General features: G+C 36.0%; 1 protein-coding gene across 8 annotated transcripts in view; it reads left to right on the forward strand.

The window, feature by feature from the left end:
* Positions 1–20401, forward strand: part of STXBP4 (syntaxin binding protein 4) — a 102073-nt gene that overhangs the window by 61450 nt on the left and 20222 nt on the right. The window contains exon 22 of one of the 8 annotated variants that reach the window (XR_015795713.1): positions 17118–17207. The exons of the other annotated variants lie outside the window; for them this stretch is intronic. The gene's annotated coding sequence lies outside the window, so the exon portion shown is untranslated. The remainder of the gene's footprint in view (positions 1–17117; positions 17208–20401) is intronic. 8 annotated transcript variants of the gene reach the window in all.

The following is a 20401-nucleotide window of genomic DNA, read 5'->3' on the forward strand; positions in this document are numbered from 1 at the left end:
GTAGGACATCAGTGTTAGAACACCCAGGACAACAAGATACGATAGAATTTTTTTCTTTCCTGGTTTCCAAAGTTGTTACAAATGTAGACAGTAGGGATATCAAAACCCCTGCGATATACACCTCTCATGAGTCACAGCACCTCTGTTCATAATCACAGGTACATAAGGTAATGTCTGCAGAGGCTGGGAATGGGGGGAACTATAACAATCAAGATTTCCAACAGCTTTTTATGCTGTTCTGCATGTTTATGGCAGCATCTAGGGAACAGTAATTCTAAGTGATCCAATTCTCCTATTTCTCTTGTTACCACATCCTAATAAGTAAGACGAAAGCAGTTATGAGGAAAGCTTAGATTGTTTTGTAGTGCAAATGCCTGGTCCGTGCTGGCCCCAGTTCAAGCCTGGTTTATTTTTTCTGAATCTTTGGAGGATGATTGATTGAATACATGCCATCAAGTCAGTATTGATTCTTAGTGATCACATAGATGGATCTTCTCCAGGATAATCTATCCCCAACTGGGCTCTTCAGATCTTCCAATGGTGCACCGATCAACACTATAATTGACTTCACCCACCCTGATGCTGATTATTGTTTTCTCTCTCCTTCCGTTTTTCCTTGCATTATGGACTTCTCAAGGGAACTGGGTCTTTGCATAATGTGTTTAAAATATAATAAACTGAGCCTAGCCATTTATGGCTCAAGTGAGAACTCTGGATTAATTTGTTCTGCTATCCATTTGTTTGTTTTCTTAGCTATCTATGGTATTCTCAAGAATACTAACAACATAATGTAGGTTCCTGCATCATTTTCAGTGCACAATATGCTGCTAGAGAGAGACACTGTTGACCTACACATAACATGAAAGTCTGAGAATTTCAGAAGAAGCCAAAGAGCTTCAGTAAAATTACTGTATAAACATATAAGCCCATCCACAGATCAGCTGGCCCTTGAATTTTTAACCAAAATATCATGAAAAATGTGCCATCCATGGATAAGCCAACTCCATTTTTCATGTTATTTTGCTTAAAAATTCAAGGAGCTGCTTATCTGCAGGTGGGTTTATATGTGAATACGTATATACAGGAAATATGAGTCCTTTTAAAAAGTACTACTGTACATACTTGTATGTACTTGTACATACTTATCCAAGCCCATCCTTGGATAAGCCAAACCCGATTTTTGGAGTTATTTTGGCATCTAAAATTCTTGGCTTATCCATGAGTATATATGGTAATGAGATTTCTTAGCCATCTTTTTGTGTGAGAGAATTTATTGTGTTTTGTTTTTTTCTGTATATCTAAATGTATATCCACAAAGGAAAGTGTGAAGATGATGAAAAGCCAGAATACTGTAAAAATATGGTTCCATATAACATTCTGCAATATCTTTGCAGCCAGAAAATATACTGTAAGCCATTGGTTATTTACATAGGTTCTTTACCTAGTTCTCATTTGTACTTTAAAATTGAACAGGGAGTTTAAGGGAAAAGAGAAGGTGTAATGTGATGTTGGTGACTGTATGACTATAAGGGTATAATGTAATTAGATGATAATCCAGTTTTCTCATGCCTTCTTTGGATTGTGCAAGGCCTATAAATTTCAGATGTATGGGCAATACTTGCAGTGGAAAACGCATGGATAAAAAGTCCCATGTGCATACCTCTTTAGGCACCTGCATTCCACTTGGGCATTATTATAAGTCAGTTCAAAATCTTGAGATGCCACCATGTAAACATGGTATTTTCTGCTAATCCTTCAGGTGATTCAGGTTGCCATGTCTTAAGAAGGTGCAGAAATTATCAGTGGATTGAAGCAATTCTGCAATGATGAATTACACTTTGTGGAGAGTTTTCTGTAATTAGACAAAAAGATGAGCACAGAGAAATACTAGGATGGTTCAATGAGGAGAAGATTATGTTCCCCCCATGCTAAGATTATGTTCCCCTCATTCTGTATAAGGCCTTACTTATCAGTGATGCTGGAAGAATATAATATTTACAAGTTACATTTAGCGCTTATATATGGTGATATTGCTAAAATGGAGTTTGCATGGATGAAAATGATCTTATAGTGAGATACCAAGACATAAAGGGAGAGGACATCTTTGTCCTGCAAATCCGTCAATATTATCTAAGTACACATAAGCAGAGGATACTTTTTTCAGTCTAGGAAGGAAGGAGGTTTTTCTGCACCAAACAGTTTAGTTTTATATGTGTTTGTTTTAACACAGTAGGAACTATTCTAGGTATGTATATTTGGAGTTTGTACAAGCTTGCATTCTTTTCATCACTACATACTTGGTAGCTTATCAGAACAAAGCAGTAAGGATGTGTTTACATGCCTACTTTTTTCATACCTGTGGACTTCCTGCTTCTGGCTTAATGAAAGTAACTAGGGTCAGTATTTACCTTGTCACAACACACTAAATATTTTAAAAGTGATCTTGCTGCTTTAAGTGTCCTTTGGGTACAAGACCTAGATACAAAATTAAAGTAATATATATAGTAATGGTATTACTAGTACTTGTAACTAACAACAGGAGCAGTGGTTCAATAATTAAATATGTACTTTTGAATCCATTTAAAGTCTTTTTCATTGTGAAATTAATTGAGAAATGACTGCAATATATGAATCCATACTGAACATGTTTCACTATAATGGCTATTTGGAGAACCTACTAAATGCATTTTAAAAATTGGATTCATTTTCTAGAAGCAAGAGCTAATATTTAATTATAATGCCATCCAGTAACATCTTTTGAACATTCCTGTAATGTTCTTATCTTTCAGAATGACTAAAATATAACCTCAAATCTAGTACAAATGGATTACTGTAGTATATAATTTGAAACATTCACAATTTCTTAATGAATTTGATTCTGCAATAATTAAGCACTCACTTGTTTCCAAGGAGTCAGATTATTTATAGTAGGAGCCTAATCAGTCATTTTATTAAGAAGCAACTCTTAAATATTTCAGTGAGATTTGCTTTCAAATATATACAGTTGAAGTTTTAAGCTAAATCTAACCAAGATTCAAAATACAATAAATTTCAGTCACTTTTTTGTTTTGTAGTTGTTTTTACACAATTTATAGTTGAATGTTCTTAATAAAAGAATATGCTATGAAATTTCTCACTACAGTGGTACCTCTAAGTTACGAACTTAATCCGTTCCGTGACTCTAGTTGCAACTTGAGTTGGTTGCAACTCGAGGTAAATTTTCCCATAAGGTTCAATGTAAATACGGTTAATCCGTTCTGCCCTCCGAATTTGGTCGCACCACGAGGCAAATTTCCCCATAAGGTTCAATGTAAATACGGCTAATCCGCCCTCCGAATTTGGTTGCACCACGAGGCAAATTTCCCCCATAAGGTTCAATGTAAATACGTACGGTTAAACAGTTCTGAAACATATGCATTTTATTTTTAAACCACAAAAACATAAAAATAGTCAAGATGGTCGACTTTGCCATCTTGCACTCCAAGGCCAGATCAGTCACACGAATACCACGATCATGCTTTTCTATAATGTCCTTCTTAAGTTCGATCGTCACTTTTTTCTTCAAAGCCTTATTCTTGCCAAGCCTGCTCTCCATTTTCTTTGGAGCCATGCTGACAAGCACACCAAACACCTTCCAAACACCACAAACACACCACAAGCCTCACCGAACATCTCCTTGCTACCGCGATCTCACCCACGGGAAGCCGTGACCGCGTGGCAGCAGGGAAAATGGCCGCGGATCCGGTTCGTAACTCGAAGCAGAGTTCGCAAGTCGAGGTAAATTTTTGGGGCCGGAGTTGGTCGTATCTCGAAAAATTCGTAAGGAGGGGCGTTCGTAACTTGAGGTACCACTGTATTGTGATGAATCAATAAGCATATATTATAGTTCCAATCTCAACAGAATTAAAATGTTGTACAATCTTTTACTCTTTTCTAAATCTGTTGCTAAAGCAGTATCTCTAAAGTCCCCATAGAGCACACTTTTTTTTTTTTACTATAGTGTTTACAGTATATTATAGAATGCAAATACTGTGCTGTATAGTTCCATTCCATTCTACCTCTTCCTTTTTTATCCTATGCACTGTTTAATACACATCTTAGCACTTATACAAATTTTTAATCCACTAACCCTTGGATTTGTTTGTGTGTGCATGTGGTTCTATATGTTTGGTTGTAGTTCATCTAATCCATTAATAGTAGTATGACAAACACAGGATAGTGGAACAATACCAAATAAATATAAGTGATGCAATAAGTAAGGATGTAGTTGTCCAAAATTCTTACTCATTTTTTGCTTTCTGTACTTTTTGATTACAACTTTGGCATACTTTTTGATAACTTTATATAAATGATAAAATATAATTTTATATAATATAATAGCAAAAAACATAAAATTGGATTACCTAAAGTTTATAGATCAATATGCTATTATTTGCTTTAGCAGTATGTAACAACATTGTTCTTCAAAATATTGTTTGAATTGCTAATTAGATTTCAAGTTAATGGCTTTAATTTTAGGAGTTTCATCTATGGAAATCCAACTTGTCTGGTTTTCTCTGAATTTAAAGAAAAGCATCTCTGCTATAGATGTTATACAATCTGAATGATTAACTGGCTTCTAAGCTGATCAAGTAAGACAAAGATAAGGACAAACTGTCAATAACTCCTGGAGATTACATGGACACAGCCTTGCAGAGTTGCCATTGCCTTTTTTCCCCTTTTTTTATATGTAGTTTTTTATTAAGAATTTTGATTACAATAGTAAAACCTAATATAAATTAAACTTAAAGAAAGAAAAGAGAATAGAGAGAAGGTGTCAGGTTCAGCCCAAGAACCACAGCGAAACAAATCCAGGAACAGTTCAGTTACTTTATTAGTTTACACCTAGTAGACAGGATCTCACCAGACTAACTCTAACCCCCAACAGCAGCAACTAAACACGCTGAATTCCTTAGGGTGGTACCAGTCTCCTTCTCTTCACTTTCACATGCTCTGGCTGAGGGCTGAGGAGATGCTTGGGATTCCTCTCCCCCTCGCTATGACCTTGGATCTCCTCGCTCATGTCTTCCATCACATCAGGAGTAAAAAGTACAAGGAAGAAGAAAGAAAAAGAGAAGAAAGAGAAAAATAAGAATAAAGAAAGAGAAAAGAAATATATAAAGAAATGACTTCCAACCTTCATCACAATAATTATAAACAAATTTTATTAACACTTCACCCTCTCTAAAGTTACACGTTTATCTCTTCATCCCATATCCAATCTCTTATCTATAAACAAATCCATAAAACATCATCTTTTCAGTCCTGATGTCACCAGAAAGTCCGTAAAGGGTAGCCAGAAGTAACAACATATCTTGTTTCAATCTAGATCAAATAAGCCAACTTTATATACCTTCCTATTACTTCTAACAGTCTTTAGTTCATTCAAATATTATCTAGGATTTTATTTCTCTTCATTTTTCCTTTGTCCCATTGCACAGAGTTCTTCAAGGCTTTAACTAGCCTCTTTTGTAAATACTTATACAATACCTATGATTGCTTGCTTTGGAGGAAAGAAAAAAAAATGGCTAGAAGAGGCCCTTTGGAGCAGCCATTAGAAGATTAAAAAAACTTCGTTACATTTACTCCAATCAATGTTTGATGAATTAGGAGCTAAATTTAAGTCCCTTGAAAAAAAGATAGAGGAAAGATTGGATAAAATGGTTAATTTTGAAATGGAGGTAGAGATTGACTTTAATGTGGATTTGGAGTTTAAAAAAATGCTGGATTATGAAGGTGGTATGAACAAAGATGTTGTGGATCCAAAAATGGATTTAAAAATGCCAAAGGATAAGATTGATATGCAAAAGGATGCCAGGATAGATTTACAAATGAAACCAACTGATATCACAATGATCAAAGGGGACATACAAATAATGGAAAAGGAGAGTGACTTGGAAAGACTTTTTATCTTGGATTTGCAAAAGGAATGTGTTAAATTGGTGAGGCTGTTCCTGGGAGAAATTACTGGGACTGTTTCTGGGAGAAGACAAGGAGAGAACAACGGGGAATCAACTTGTGGGACACTATTTGAAAGAATTAAAGATTAAGCTCTTTAAAAGTAAACAGAAGGTTTACAAAGTGAACTTATTTGATTATGGTTAATATATATGTTGAGGCTTTTGGTAGTTATTAATGGGATCTTTTTCTGACCAGGATTGAATGATGAGGTTTTAAGGATCTATGTATAAAGGGGGAGAGATTTCATTTGTTTTTTTAAGAGAAAATAATAAGTTGGATTATAAAATGGATTTATTTTTGATAACGTTAAAATATATTTCTTATTAAATTTATGGAATATTTATACTTATATATGATAACAGCAATAAGGTTTTTTATATGTACAAAGGTAGAAGGATATGACATTATCTACAATGGAAGAATGGATGGTGAAGCTGATGGAATTACGTTGTATGGATTTGATTATTAGAAACAATATATTTATTGTAGTTTATAGTAATAATGAAAGTTATCTTGTAAACTTAGAGCAAGAGATTGATGTATACTGTTACTTATATCTGTTGTGAGGAGGGTCAGAAGTCAATTCTTGTTCTTTCTTTTATCTTTTTCTTTCTTTTTTCTTTTTTTTTTTTGCAATTTTGACTTTGATCATTCTTTTTTCTAATTTTCCTTTCTTTTTCTTATTTTCTTCCTTTAATATTAGTTTTTACTGTTTCTATTTTAAAATTTAATAAAGTTAATAAAGTTTTTTAAAGTTAAAAAAAGAAAAACATGGATCAAAGGAACAGTTAGGGTATGCAGACATTTTGATTTGATAATGAAAATTATGATCGCTGAAATACAACATGCTGCAGCTTTGGAAGCAAGAAATAATACTGTCCCCAAAAGCTAAGCTAGGTAGAACTATTTTCTAGCACAATTACTCTTTGTGAGCAGGAGCGATTTGGTGGGAATGTTGATGAAAGTGTTCTGTCACATTAAATTACTTCCAGAAGGCTGCAGGAGAAGTCATGCAAGGGAAACTTTTAATTCTAAATGCAGCTGAAGACGAACAGTCAGTTGTGTCAACTTTAATAGATAGAAATTGGTTAAAAAGTACTGGAGATAGAGGATGGACCCCTTCTGTGAATTCAAAAGTTAAAAATAATGCTGTGGAAAAGGATTTAAAGATTGAACATCATCCATCTTGATTCGTTTTGACTTGGAGAATTATTGCAAATATACCCACATTTATTCTAAGCTGGCACATATTGCATTTCCAGTATCTTCAGTGTTTTAATAGTTTATTTACAATGGTTGTTAACAGAAGTAACAAAAAAATGTGAGAATATTCTGCTAATGAATAACTGACTTAACACATTTGCAGTCAGCAAGGATGCTTTAAAAAATACACTTGCCCTGATTTAAAACCATTCTTACTCATGTGTCCCTGTTTTAAGTCAAAATGATGTATGTTAGCTGACCTGGAATAAATTAGCTCCCCTATGTCTTGTTATTTCCTAACTCCTATGCTTAGCTTTGTATATTCCAGCTTCGGCAAACCAGCTACTGCCAGCTTTAATGAGAAAAATGGTCTATATTCATTTGTCAACATAGCATATATGATGCGTTTTATGAATACACATTGGTAAATCCAGTTTGAAAAGCTTACAAAAAATGTAATTTAAAACAACATCATTGCAGACTAACATTACAGCTTTAGCTTTTCTTATAAGAAGCTAAATTCCACTGAAATCAGCAAGCTTCTTTATATGTAAAACTTACATTGACCCTGGCAATTAAGCTCATAAAATACTATTATTAAAAACCAAATAACTCTCAGCAAATATAAAAGTACACTATTATGCAGAGCTAGATGACATGTGTCTTGGTCATTAACTGCTTCTTGCTAATTTATGTAGATGAATTCACCTTTCACTGTCATCTGTGGAATTTAACATGCTAAATGAACATATTATAAACTAAGATCTTTTCAAAAAGCATAGGCAGTGTGTTTTTATTTTGTTTTTTTGGGGAAAAATGTATTTCCTAAATAATGAAGAACCATCTGACTTTGCCTATGTCAGAGACTATAGTCATTCTTGTATTTTTTTTTTTTAAAATATGATCGTCGAATATTTGCAGAACTCCCAAAGATTTCATTAAGCAATAAGTAGATATTCTGGGTAGCAAGCATGAGTTCTTGTTCTTAAAGTCACCTGATATAATTGGAATGCCACAGTTTTTGCACCTGGCATTCTACAGTTTATGAAATCTATAATAATGAAATTGAAAGGCAAACTTGCTAAAAGTTTTCAAGGAAACTTATTGAAGAAAAGGGAACCCCTAAGCTTATAACAGAGTCACTTTCATGTGAGATGGGTGGCCACATAAATACAATAAATAAATAAATAAAATAGCTCATGATCTATCTTGGATAAGACTCTATCAGATAAATCTTTAGCCAGAGGAAGGAACTGTAATATGTCACAGAAGATTCTCTGTTGGGCAGAAAATTTGATGCCACAGGAGATATTAAAAGTATATACTGTATTATAAATATGGGGGGGGGGCCTTGGTGTTCTGCACTCATCCAGTTAACAGAACCATCATTTTTCCTATTAATTTCTGGCCCAACTGTCTTAGTTACTGACTACACCACTGGTCTAGAAACTATAACTTCCAGGACTAGTTCTGGCCTGACACAGCTACCAATGGCCCTTCTTCCAATATGGTTGGAGGTTTATTATGAGGCTTTTTTTAAATAAGTTTTTTTTATGGTTATGATTTTGAAGACTGGTAGAAATCGTAGTGATTGTGCAAGCCATCATCCAATTCCTCTGTTAAATATTCATGCCAAATTTTTGACAGTATCTTCTAGCATGTACACTACAGATGATATTATATTTGATTGTCCTATCTTTCAGATTACATTGATATTTTAGATATACATTTTGAAAACACCTTGAAATCAGCAGTGGTGGTCTCACTGAATGTGGAAAAGGCCTTTGATGATCCAGTAGAAATTTTTAGCACAATTTTTGCAGAAATATACATTTCCTTATTTATTAAATTAAATAACATTGTGGTATTCTAATACTTCACCCAGGATTATTATAAATGGAACTATTTCCTCATCTATCAAATTTCTTGTTGAACTCATGGGTGCCCCTTATTTCCTCATTGTATTTAAATTGAACCACTGGCTTGTTCTATCAAAGGACTTTCTGGTCATAAAAGTGGCTGGAGATTAACACAAATTATCATATGTTTTGTTGCTTGCAATATTTAATTGAATTAAAGCCTTAAGTACCTGGCCTCATCAGTTACCTAAAAATTAATTTTAAAAAGTTTGCTAGTTATTGAGCTCATAACCTTGTGGAAGTTTCATCATTCCCAGTAGAAATAATTAAAAACTGTATTTCAGCAGTTAATGATGAAAGCGCTATGAGACTTTTTAGTGCCATTGTATTAAATTCAGTGCCGTTATATTAAAAATAGTATCCAGGGAAAAAAAAGATCAGGTCTTTGTATCAGTAAAAAGTATATGTGAATTTACTGTTCTACTGTGGTATAAATCCTCATAAGTGAAAATGTATAGCTTTAAAAAAAAAACACCATAAGTAAACAAAAGGGTATTGAACAAAGAGTCAAGACCCATGTGCTTTGCTACTTAAGTGGTGTTGAATATCTGCTTTGGATTAAAACTAAAAATGTTTTTATATAACCACCTTCACCACCCACTGCAGCACTCAAGTCACTGTATAGCATGGTAACAAATAATATAACAGTACTGCAAGCAAAATACAGCATATACATAATATTCCAAGAGATGAAGAACTTGAAAGCAAAGGCCAGTCTTACTTTTGTCTAGGTAGCTTAGTCTGCATGCCAGCGTTGGAATACTTGCCTTACTTGACCACTTGGCAGCTTTCAGTTCCATCAACCATGGTATCCTTTTGGATTGGTTTAGGGGACTGGGAGTGAGCAGCACAGTGCTATACTGGTTTGCCTCTTTTCTCCAGGGTCAATTCCAGTCGGTGATAATTGGGGAAGAGAGGTCCTGCCCTTGGCCCCCACTATGTGGGGTGCTGCAGGGTTTGGTGCTCTCCCCTCTCCTATTTAATATTTACATGAAACAGCTGGGTGAGCTCATAAGTCGCCACGGGGTGCGGTATCATCATACGCTGATGATACCCAACTATACATCTCTGCCCCTGGTGAATTGAGTGACGTTATGAATGCCTTATGCCAGTGCCTGGAGGCTATAAGGATCTGAATGGGGAATAACAGGCTTCAACTGAACCCTGGCAAGACTGAGTGGCTTTGGATTTGGGGTCCTGCTGGTTCTGGGACTGTACCATCTCTGGTGCTGGATGAGGTGAAACTGCCCCAGACAGACATGGTCCGCAATGTGGGGGTCCTCCTAGAACAGGTGGCAGTCATGGCTAGGGGACCTTTGCATGGCTTTGTGTTGTGCACCAGTTGTGCCCCTTCCTGGATTGGGAGGCTCTGCTCACAGTCACTTGTGCCCTAGTCACCTCCAGATTGGACTACTGTAATATGCTCTACATGGGGCTGCCCTTGAAGAATCTCCAGAAGCTTCAACTGGTGCAGAATGTAGCAGCGCAGGCAGTTATGTGTGTCCCTAGAAGAGCACATATTACACCTCTGCTTCACGAGTTGCATTGGCTGCCAGTTTGCTTCCAGGTCCAATTCAAGGTGCTGGTTTTGACCTTTAAAGCCCTTCATGGCATGGGGCCGGGTTATCTGAAGGACCACTTCTCCCCAATTACATCAGCCCCTCCCATTAAATCTGGCAGGGAGGGTATGCTAAGCTTTCCATCGGCCAGGGACTTACATTTGGTGGGTCCCAAGAGGCAGGCCTTTTCTGCCGTGGCTCCCTCCTTGTGGAACATTCTGTCTCCTAAAGTTAGGCTTGCGCCTTCCTTGGTGTCATTTAGGAAGTCCCTCAAGACCTGGTTATGTCATCAGGCCTGGGGGTCTTTGAGAACCAGAGACATTCCTAGATGGCTCCACTGTAATTGATATTCTGCTCTCTCCATGGGGTTTGTATATTTTAAGATTTAAATTTTTTTAAATTTTTGATAATGTTTTTATTTCAATAATCATTTTTATCTTTTTATAATTATTGTTTTTATCTGTTATTTTATTTCATTGCTGTACGCCACCCAGAGTTGCTTTGTGTGAGTTGAGTGGCTATATGACATATATATATATATATATATATATATATATATATATATATATATATATTGAATAAAAATATATAATTCAATATACATCTCTTTCTCTTGTTTATTATTTACTATTTATTATTTAGACATGTGTTTCAATCTCTGGATGTTATTGCATGACCTTGGAGAAAGGAGTGGATTCTAGAAAACTACCTGGAGAAAGAGAGAGATTCTAAAAATCTTTCACTTTCACTACCCTGTATAGATTCTGTTTCCAGTAACTTCAGCAATCTGCATGGCCACACATACTCTCAATAATTTGAGGTTAGAATGGGTGGTAAGAAGTAGTTCATGTGTACTGCACTTAGTTCTTTGAAATCTAAAAATAATATTGTTGGTTGCACAATCAGCCAGATGTTTAGACTGGATTTGGCATTTTCATCCACCTACTGAGTCCTTCCCAAGGACCTGGGATAAGCAGATGTTGTTGTTTGATGGTGTTAAAGGTATCATCACAGGATTTAAGCTGTTCCAAGTAAAGCTGCCTTTTGCAATTGACTGACGGTGAGTTTGTCAATGGCGATAGTCTTCAAGTGGTACTCCAGATGTTTTGGGATTGCACCCAAGGCACCTATTAGTATTGGTACTATCTGCTTTCTTTTGCCACAGTCGTTCTATTTCTATTTGCAGGTCTTTGTATCTTGTGATTTTCTCCAGTTCTTTCTCTTCTCTTCTGCTGGCTGTTCTATTCCTGAATATTGCAATGTCTACTATCTATTTTATGATTATTATTATGGTTGGTTCCACCATCAGCCAGACGTTTAGACTGGATTTGGCATTTTTATCCACCTATTGAGTCCTTCCCAAGGACCTGGGGTAGGTAGATCATATGGTTTGATGCTGTTAAAGCTGCTGCTGCTGCTGCTGCTGCTGCTGCTGCTGCTGCTGTTGTTATTATTATTATTATTATTTAAAATTCCTACCTCTAGTTTTCCATATGGTGCAAAACATTGTATTAGGCATGTCTATAGCACTGTGTGGTGGGGGTCCATATTTCAGTGTTTCTGAAAAGTTAGATTGGGACTAACTTGTGAAGCATTTCCAGTCTAATTCTCCAGTGAATTTTCATGGGGAGGTACCTTCTCCTTAGCTCTGCACATACTAGAAATATTCTGAATCTAAAATATGGGCCCAACTCCAAAAGAAGCTTTGTTGATTTCACTGTCTTTGATGGCTGAGAAGGAAGAGAGATTGCTGTCAGTAAAGAGAGAGCAGTTGCAACCAGTATTATAACACAGCTGAGAATTATACTCCTATCTTCAGATTTCTGGCAAATCCTAAGAACCTGGTCATTTGTGCCTTGAGTGATAACTTTGGGTTGATTTGTTTGAAAATCCATTCATTTGGGGTTTGTTTGTTTTTGGCTATGCACTGTATTCTTGAGAGTCTTCTCCAACACCAAAGTTCAAAAACATCAATACTTTTCCTATCCTATTTCTTCAAAGTTGAACTTTGGTTTCCATAGAGTATCACAGGGAGAACAATTCTTTTTTATGAACTGAACCCCAATATATACTATCTGAAATTGAACTCTAGCTTGTTTTGCTTTCTTAGGGGAACCTTTTTTTTTTTTCGTTCCTGAAAAATACTGCAGAAGGCTCCACAAAAAGCTGTGATCCATCAGCTTGAATGGCATTTGGGTTATGAGATTCAACTGAGAGGGTTGGAAAATGAGTGCCCAGGAAACAAGCCGAGGACAATGCCCCCATCCCCTGATAGTTTTGCTATATAGAATCACGGTGCACGGGCAGAGAGTTTAGAATTTTCTTCAAAAAGGAAAGGAAAGAATAGACAAGCAAGGGAATATAATAGTCTTAACTGGCATTCTCTTCACTTAAATGTGTATTCAGAATGCTGTATTACAAACTCATCTTCAAACCATAAGCTCAGTTGGTTTCAGCTTACTGAGTGCAACAATTGTTCACTTTTGATTGCCTTCAACAAAGTATGCAAAGGTGTTTTATTGCTTTGCTCAGTGCTGTGCACTCATTTCTTCTAGCATTAAACTCCTGCTTGGATTAAAAATTAGTCACAGCTGGATTTTTCCGTTTCAAGTTTAATAACCCTCCAGATCCATGAAGCTTTCTCTGATTTGAAATAGTGAAAGCCTTTGGTCTGACAGAGTTATATTGGTTTCTTTTGATAAAGATAATTTTCTAATTAGATTTTGAAAGATTCAGCTTGCCATATTTTTTAAATGTCACCACAATAAGTAAAGGAACACTTTATGTTCATTTATGAGTTCTTCCTAACTACAATTCCTCATTTGTAACTGGCAGAGCAGTACTCCCATGTGTTGTGAGGATAATGGCAAGTAGGAATTAGTTTTGTTTTTCTCTAATAGGGAACTGTTGCTAATCCATATTCATGCTATCTTTGCTCAGCTTTGAAATGGGTGGAGCACTACATGATTGAACATGAAGCACTCCTTGACCTTTAATTCAGTGCTAATTCCCAGTAAGATCTGTTGTTGTGGGCACATCTTGTATTGACATAACATTGTGCCAGATTGGACATGCTTAATGATGTTCTTCATTGGTGAAGTGCCATTTTATGTCAATCAGCAACAATGACAAATTAGATCTAATTGTTTGTACTAGAATCTGCAACATAGGGGAAAAAATAGGAATGTTCCTTTATCAGAATTTTATTAAGATGAAAATATATTTTTCTATCCTATTTCTTCAAAGTTGAACTTTGGTTTCCATACAGTATCACAGGGAGAACCATTCTTTTTTACAAACTGAACCCCAATATACTGTATACTATCTGAAGTTGAACTCTAGCTTGTTTTGCTTTCTTAGGGGAACGTTTTTCTTTTCATTCCTGAAAAATAGTGCAGAAGGCTCCACAAAAAACTGTGATCCATCAACTTTAATGTCATATGTATAAATGTCAAAAATATATAAAATATATACTGTATATATACCCAGAAGTGAGGCAGGCCCCTATTCTCTAGACCTTCTGGAAAGCAGTTAAGACCTGGCTCTGTCAACTTGCATGGGGTGAGAAATGGGGCAACCAACCTTGGGGGTGACTAGCACCTTGAAGATGCTCCCATATGTTAATATCTTTTCTATCAGCAGCACCTTGGAAGATATTATTATTTATGTATATATTTGGTTTTATTGTGTTTTATACTATTTTATTGTATTTTAATTAATATTTATTTGTTGTTTTTATTGTAAACCAGCTAGAGTCACTTTCTTGTGAGATGGGCGGTATCCAAATTTTAAATAAATAAATAAATAAAAATACATACATACATACATACTTTTCTGTGAGCAGAAGCAGGTTAAAGAATGGAGAGGCATGTAAGATGAAGGCACACACTTGGTAAAACTTTTCAAGTCTTGTAATAGTGAACAATACTTAGTAGACATTTTATGCAGTTTGTTCTGTCAAGTTCACCTTATTTTGAGTTGGGAGTGATGGGGATCAGTTTTCATTTATTGTTATGGGAAAGCAAGGGAGGAGTACTCCAGTGCATGTTCTTTTCTAGCTGAGGCTCAGAGTTCAAGTCTGTGTTTGCATTAGTAAAGCTTAGAGCAGAATACAGTAAAAAATAAAATGTCCCATCTCTTGTGGAACTGGCAGTATTGGGAAGAGGTGGAAGCAAAAGAAGAAGTGCCTAGGAGATTTGTTGTTGTTGTTTAGTCGTTAAGTCGTGTCCGACTCTTCGTGACCCCATGAACCATATTGCGCCAGGCCTTCCTGTCCTTCACTGCCTCCCTGAGTTTGCTCAGTTTCATGCTCATTGCTTCAGTGATGCGCCTAGGAGATAGACTGCTGCATTTATACATTGTGCTACTGATTGCTACAGATTGCCTGTTATACGTGATAGTTGCTGATGTGGCTGAGGTACCTTCAGGGAACATATAAGGAAGCCAGTTCCCCAGAGAGTAAACTCACAGAGCTAGCAAACAGGAGTTTGGAAGAAAAGATCAAGGAGGAAAGATAGTTTTCATTGTTGTTCATCAAAGGAACACAGAAATTAAGAGGATTGCTCTTGCGACCTGCAGGGGAAGTGCCATGTTTGTTTTCCTCCATGAAGATGACAAGAGTCCAGTCAAGAGCAGACTTCCAGGGGAGGTATGGCAAACTGAAGACGTCTCTGCAAAAGTGGAGCCAACAACCACGGCTAAGACCAAGGAACCGGTAATTAGACCAGTTCCTTAGAACCAGATAAGGAGAGGATGGAAGATCACCCACATGTGCTCAAGACAGCTGCTCCTCGCAAGTAGACCACAGTGGTTTTCCATGGGCTTGCGCATCGGGAGATGACAAGATCAGCCATTTTGCTCACAACTGCAACATAGCCTTTAAAGAACACTAAGTTTGTAAGCTTCACTTTCTAATCGCTTTTGGAAATTGCCTATTAATCATCTTAAAGCCATTAAAGACCATTGGAACGAAAAGTTTGAAAAGTCATTGAGTGAGTGTATCTTCAACTCACTCAAAATTTTCAAAAGAAAAATTAATTATAAGCTAAAGAACTTAAATAATTTGAAATAAACAGCGAAAAGCTAAATAAGATTTTGATCTTAGAAAGTTATAAATGGATTAAGGACCCAGATAAATTTGGAATATTGACTTTTACTATAAGACTTTGGAATTAATTATAAACAAAATACCTTCTCATGGTAAACAGACTATATTTGCTATTATAAGTCATAACAAAGGTAAGTTACTTTATGATTTTAGAAACTGGACACTAGAGGGGACTAAAGATTCTAATCAGACCCTAAAAAAAAGAAAAATACAAGCTTGTTCTTGATGTCACTTAATACTGGGACTTACAAATTGACACAAAATGTTATCACATTGGAAACATTAAAGGAGATCTTTGAAGAATGGTGCCAGAAATTAGTAACCACAATATCAACACTGTCGGTAATGATGTCTGCTTCTAGGGATAGACTATGTCCAAAAGATGTTAATGAAGGAATGGCAGATGTGGAACAAATTTTATCTGAAAAGACAAAGTACCGAAAGTGGAACTACAAATGGCAGGCCAAGAGAATGATTTGAAAAAGGATGCTTTACTGGATATACAAAAGAAACTGGCTGAAGTTTTAAAAATTGAAAGGGAAATATAAATGATAAACCAAGAAAATGACCTGGAAAATATTTTCTTACTGGATTTACAAAAGAGGCTTATTAAAGCCTTGAACAAATAAGTGTGATGGGATAAAGAAGAATTGAAAAGAAATCAAATCCTACAACGTTTGAATTAAATATTAAGACTGTTAGAATAAAAGGAAGGAATATAAAGTTGGTTTATTTGATCAAGGTTAAAATAAGACTCTTTTTTTCCCCCAAAGTTCTGGCAGCCCTTTATGGACTTTTTGCTGACACTAGGATTGAAAAGTTGATGTTTTAGGGATTTGCTGATACATAAGGGATGGGATATGAGATGAAGAGACATCTGTTTGTAACCTTATAGGAAGTGAAGAGTTACAAAATTCATTTATACTTGTTGTGATGAATGTTGGAAGTCACTTCTTTATATGTTTCTTTTCTTTTTTTTATTATATTATTTTTCTTTTCTTTTTCTTTTTTTCCTGCACTTTTTATTCTTTTTTTCTCTTCTCTTTCTCTAAGTTCTGTTCTCTCTCTTAATAAAAATTATATTAAAAAAAAAAAAAGAGTCCAGTCAAGAATGTTTGGGTAGGGATTCAAGGAGGTGGTGACTACAACAATACTGTTCTGAGGGTTTGCTATAGACTGCCAGCCAGGCAAATATAAGGATAATCCCCTCCTGGACCAGCTTGCCAAATTTCAGGGAGGAAAGACATATTAATGATAGGAGGCAACTTGATCATGAGTGGAAGATCCCCAAAATTCCTCAGTGATTCTGCTGACTGTTTTATCTTCCAGAAGGATGAGGAAGAGACAAGGGAATCTGCTGTCCTAGATCAGGTCCTAGCCAATGGAAAAGACATGGTTGAAGACTACCTAAGACTACGGGTAACCATAAAAACTCATTCTAATGTGAAATCTGAAATAAATTTGACCACTTACCCCAAAAAACCCTAATCCTAACCTCACCCTTATGCCAATATCAATACTTACCTTAACCATTATACCAGCACAAGAACTGTAATATACAACTACTAACCAGGAAAACATACATATAGAGTCCTTGGGGTTCTCTGAGCTTGGTTGTTTTCTTGCAAATGTTTTGTTACCCAGCTAGATAACATCTTCAGTGCTAGAATGGAGTGGGGTTTGCACTTTGTTAATATACAGTAGCTTGCCCTGTCACTGTTGGTGGGGATGGGCTTTTTTTTTCTTGGTAGTTCCTTGATTAGGGCATTGTTTACTGTTTGATTGTTTGTTTAGTTTAATCTTGATGTTAATCTCTGCTTATCTGGGTGATGATTGCTGGTGAGGAGATGTTCTGATCTTTTTGTTTCTTTTTTATTGTCTCTTTTGAATAGTGTGTAGATGTTGTTTATCTTTATGTGCCTGTTGATGGCTGCCTTGTCTGAATACCAAGTTTCCAGGAATTCCCTTGCATTTTTGGATTTAGCTTGGTCTAAGATGCTGACAGTTTCCCAGTTGAAACTATGGTTGAGTCTGTCCATGTGTTGTGACATTAAGAAATTTTCATCATGTCTTCTGACTGCTAGTTGGTGTTCATGGAGGTGCTCTGCTAGTCTTCTACATGTCTGTCCTACATAGTAGCTGTTACAATCCTTACACTGTATGTTGCAGATGACTCCTGTTTTTTCTTCTTGGGCTACTGGGTCTTTTGATTTACTTAAGATGTTTTGGAGGGCTTTAGTTGGTTTGTGTGCTACAGAGATGCCATGTGGTTGTAATAGTCTGTTGGTAGTTTCTGAGATGTTTCTGATGTATGGCAGTGTGATCCTTTTCATAGCTTGTGTTGGTTGTGTTGTAGTAGGTGGAGTGGTCAGGCACTTTTTGATAAAGTGGCATGGATATCCATTTTGTTGGAAGACGTTGTATAGGTTGTCTGTTTCCTTTTTCTGCTGTTCTGGGTTGCTGCAGTGCGTTCATGCTCATTTGAATAATGTTCTTCACAGCTCCTCTTGTGGGAGGTTGGGTTGTTGCTTTGGTAGTAGAGTACTTGGTTAGTGTGGGTAGTTTTCCTATAGCCTTGGGTTTCTAATTTGCCGTTGTTTCCTCTGCTGATGAGGATATCAGGAAGGGTAGCATGTTGTTGTTTTCTTTCTCTCTAGTGAATTTTATTCCTTTGAATATCTTGTTGATAGTTTCATGTGCCTTCACTAGTTGTTCCTTTTTTATTATAACAAAGGTGTCATCTACATACCAGATCCATACTTCTGGCTGTATGCATGGAAGTGCTATAGTTTCTAGCTATTGCATTACAATCTCTGCTATGAGTCCCGACAGTGGTGATCCCATGAGTGTACCTCTGATTTGTTGGTATATTTGTCCATCAAACTAAAAATAGGTAGTGAGGCAGAGGCTGATGAGGTCCATGATTGTGGGTATTTCAATCTTGGTGTATTTGGTTAGTTCGGGTGTGTTGTGTAGTACTGCTGAGATGGATTATTTTGCTATTTCTGGGTTTATGGATGTAAAGAGTGCTGTGACTTCAAATGAGACCATAATTTCATCTTCATCTGTTTGTACATTTTTTATTTTCTGGAGGCACTATAGTGGGGAGTTGAAAACAACCAAGCTCCGAGAACCCCAAGGATTCCACAGTTCAACCCTGAGCTACATATATTCTCTTCTATTGGTAAAACATACTTATGCTATCCCTCAAACTTAGTTATAGTATACACCACTTGGCATCTTGATCCTAATCCTACCTTCACTCTAACACTGTACCTGAACCTAACTAATAAAAATTCTCAAACATAAAATAAATGTATAATTGCCACAAACGATAAAAACTCATCTAATAAGAGCATCATGCTAACTGTTGGCATAGATCTCAAGGAATCCTTAAAGTAATCCTAACTTCACCCTAATGCCAATAAAAATATTTATACTAGTTTTTGTTCCAGAAATGGATGTCAACAGTAATATTATCCTAAGACCACCACTACCATTAAAACTCACCCTAATGTTAACACTCAAAACCAAATTTTGCACAAACGTCAAGGATTCTCAGCTTGACTCTAACCCACACACTCACTTTGAGCATGCATTTCAAGGAAATTTAACTATAACCTCACTGTCACTCTCACCATAGCACCTATGAAAATATTTTCTTTAACCATAGATGTAACATGTGCCCTAACTATACTGTTAACCAAAGATTATCACTATCCATGAAATTTCAACCTCATTCTAAGCTCCGCCCTCATTTTTATCCTGGATTTCAAGGAATGATAAGTGTAACCCTAACCTTATCCTAGTTTTTAGCATAGATCACAAGAAAGCTTAACTTTAACCCTAATATAATTTAAAGTCTATCAAACGATTAACTCTAACCATAGCCCCACACTCAGTCCAAATGATAATATCAAACTAAGATGATTATTCATATAAATTTACCCTAATGCTAATCCTGCCACTTCTTTTTAACAGAGAAGACTTGGAATTCAAGCCCTAACTTCACCCTACCCCTAAGCCTAAGCTTTACTATGAAAAAATGTTTACTCTAAAGAGAAGAGCATTAATTAATTGGAGTCCTAAGATAAAAATCACATTCCCACTAATCATGAAAACTCAGCTAATACAATCATACTGTATTTTAGCATAGTATTCAAGAAATTTTAACCATAAATGTACTTTCACCTTAATGCCAGTTCAAATATTTTTATGGGCATTAGTTTGAGGTCAGGGTCTTCTTGAATAAAGGTTAGTGTTAATATTTAAATTGGCAATAGGATGAATTTACAGCTAAGGTTAGGTTGAGGTGAAGACTATGGTACATTGTGTGGGTGAGTATTAAACTGGAACAGCTAAAGACAACTTTAACGTGCCTCAGCTAAGGAAGAAATGAAAGTGACATCATGAGGATATGTCATATAAAAGTTGTTACCTGGACATATTTGTGCCATGACTAGGAGGATATGAGCCCTTTGTCGTACTACTGTCAATTTCATCATATTGAGCTTCTAAGAAATTGCATTTTTTTCTGTACAAGTCCCATTTCCAGCTGCATAGGATAAAAAAAAAATAGTTGTGCTGAAATAAGGATTTTTCATGTCATTGGG

This window comes from Python bivittatus, unplaced genomic scaffold (assembly GCF_059951505.1).
Source record: "Python bivittatus isolate LINGU-HERP-01145 unplaced genomic scaffold, Pbiv_v1 ctg000220_np1212, whole genome shotgun sequence".
Classification (NCBI taxonomy): Eukaryota; Metazoa; Chordata; class Lepidosauria; order Squamata; family Pythonidae; genus Python; species Python bivittatus.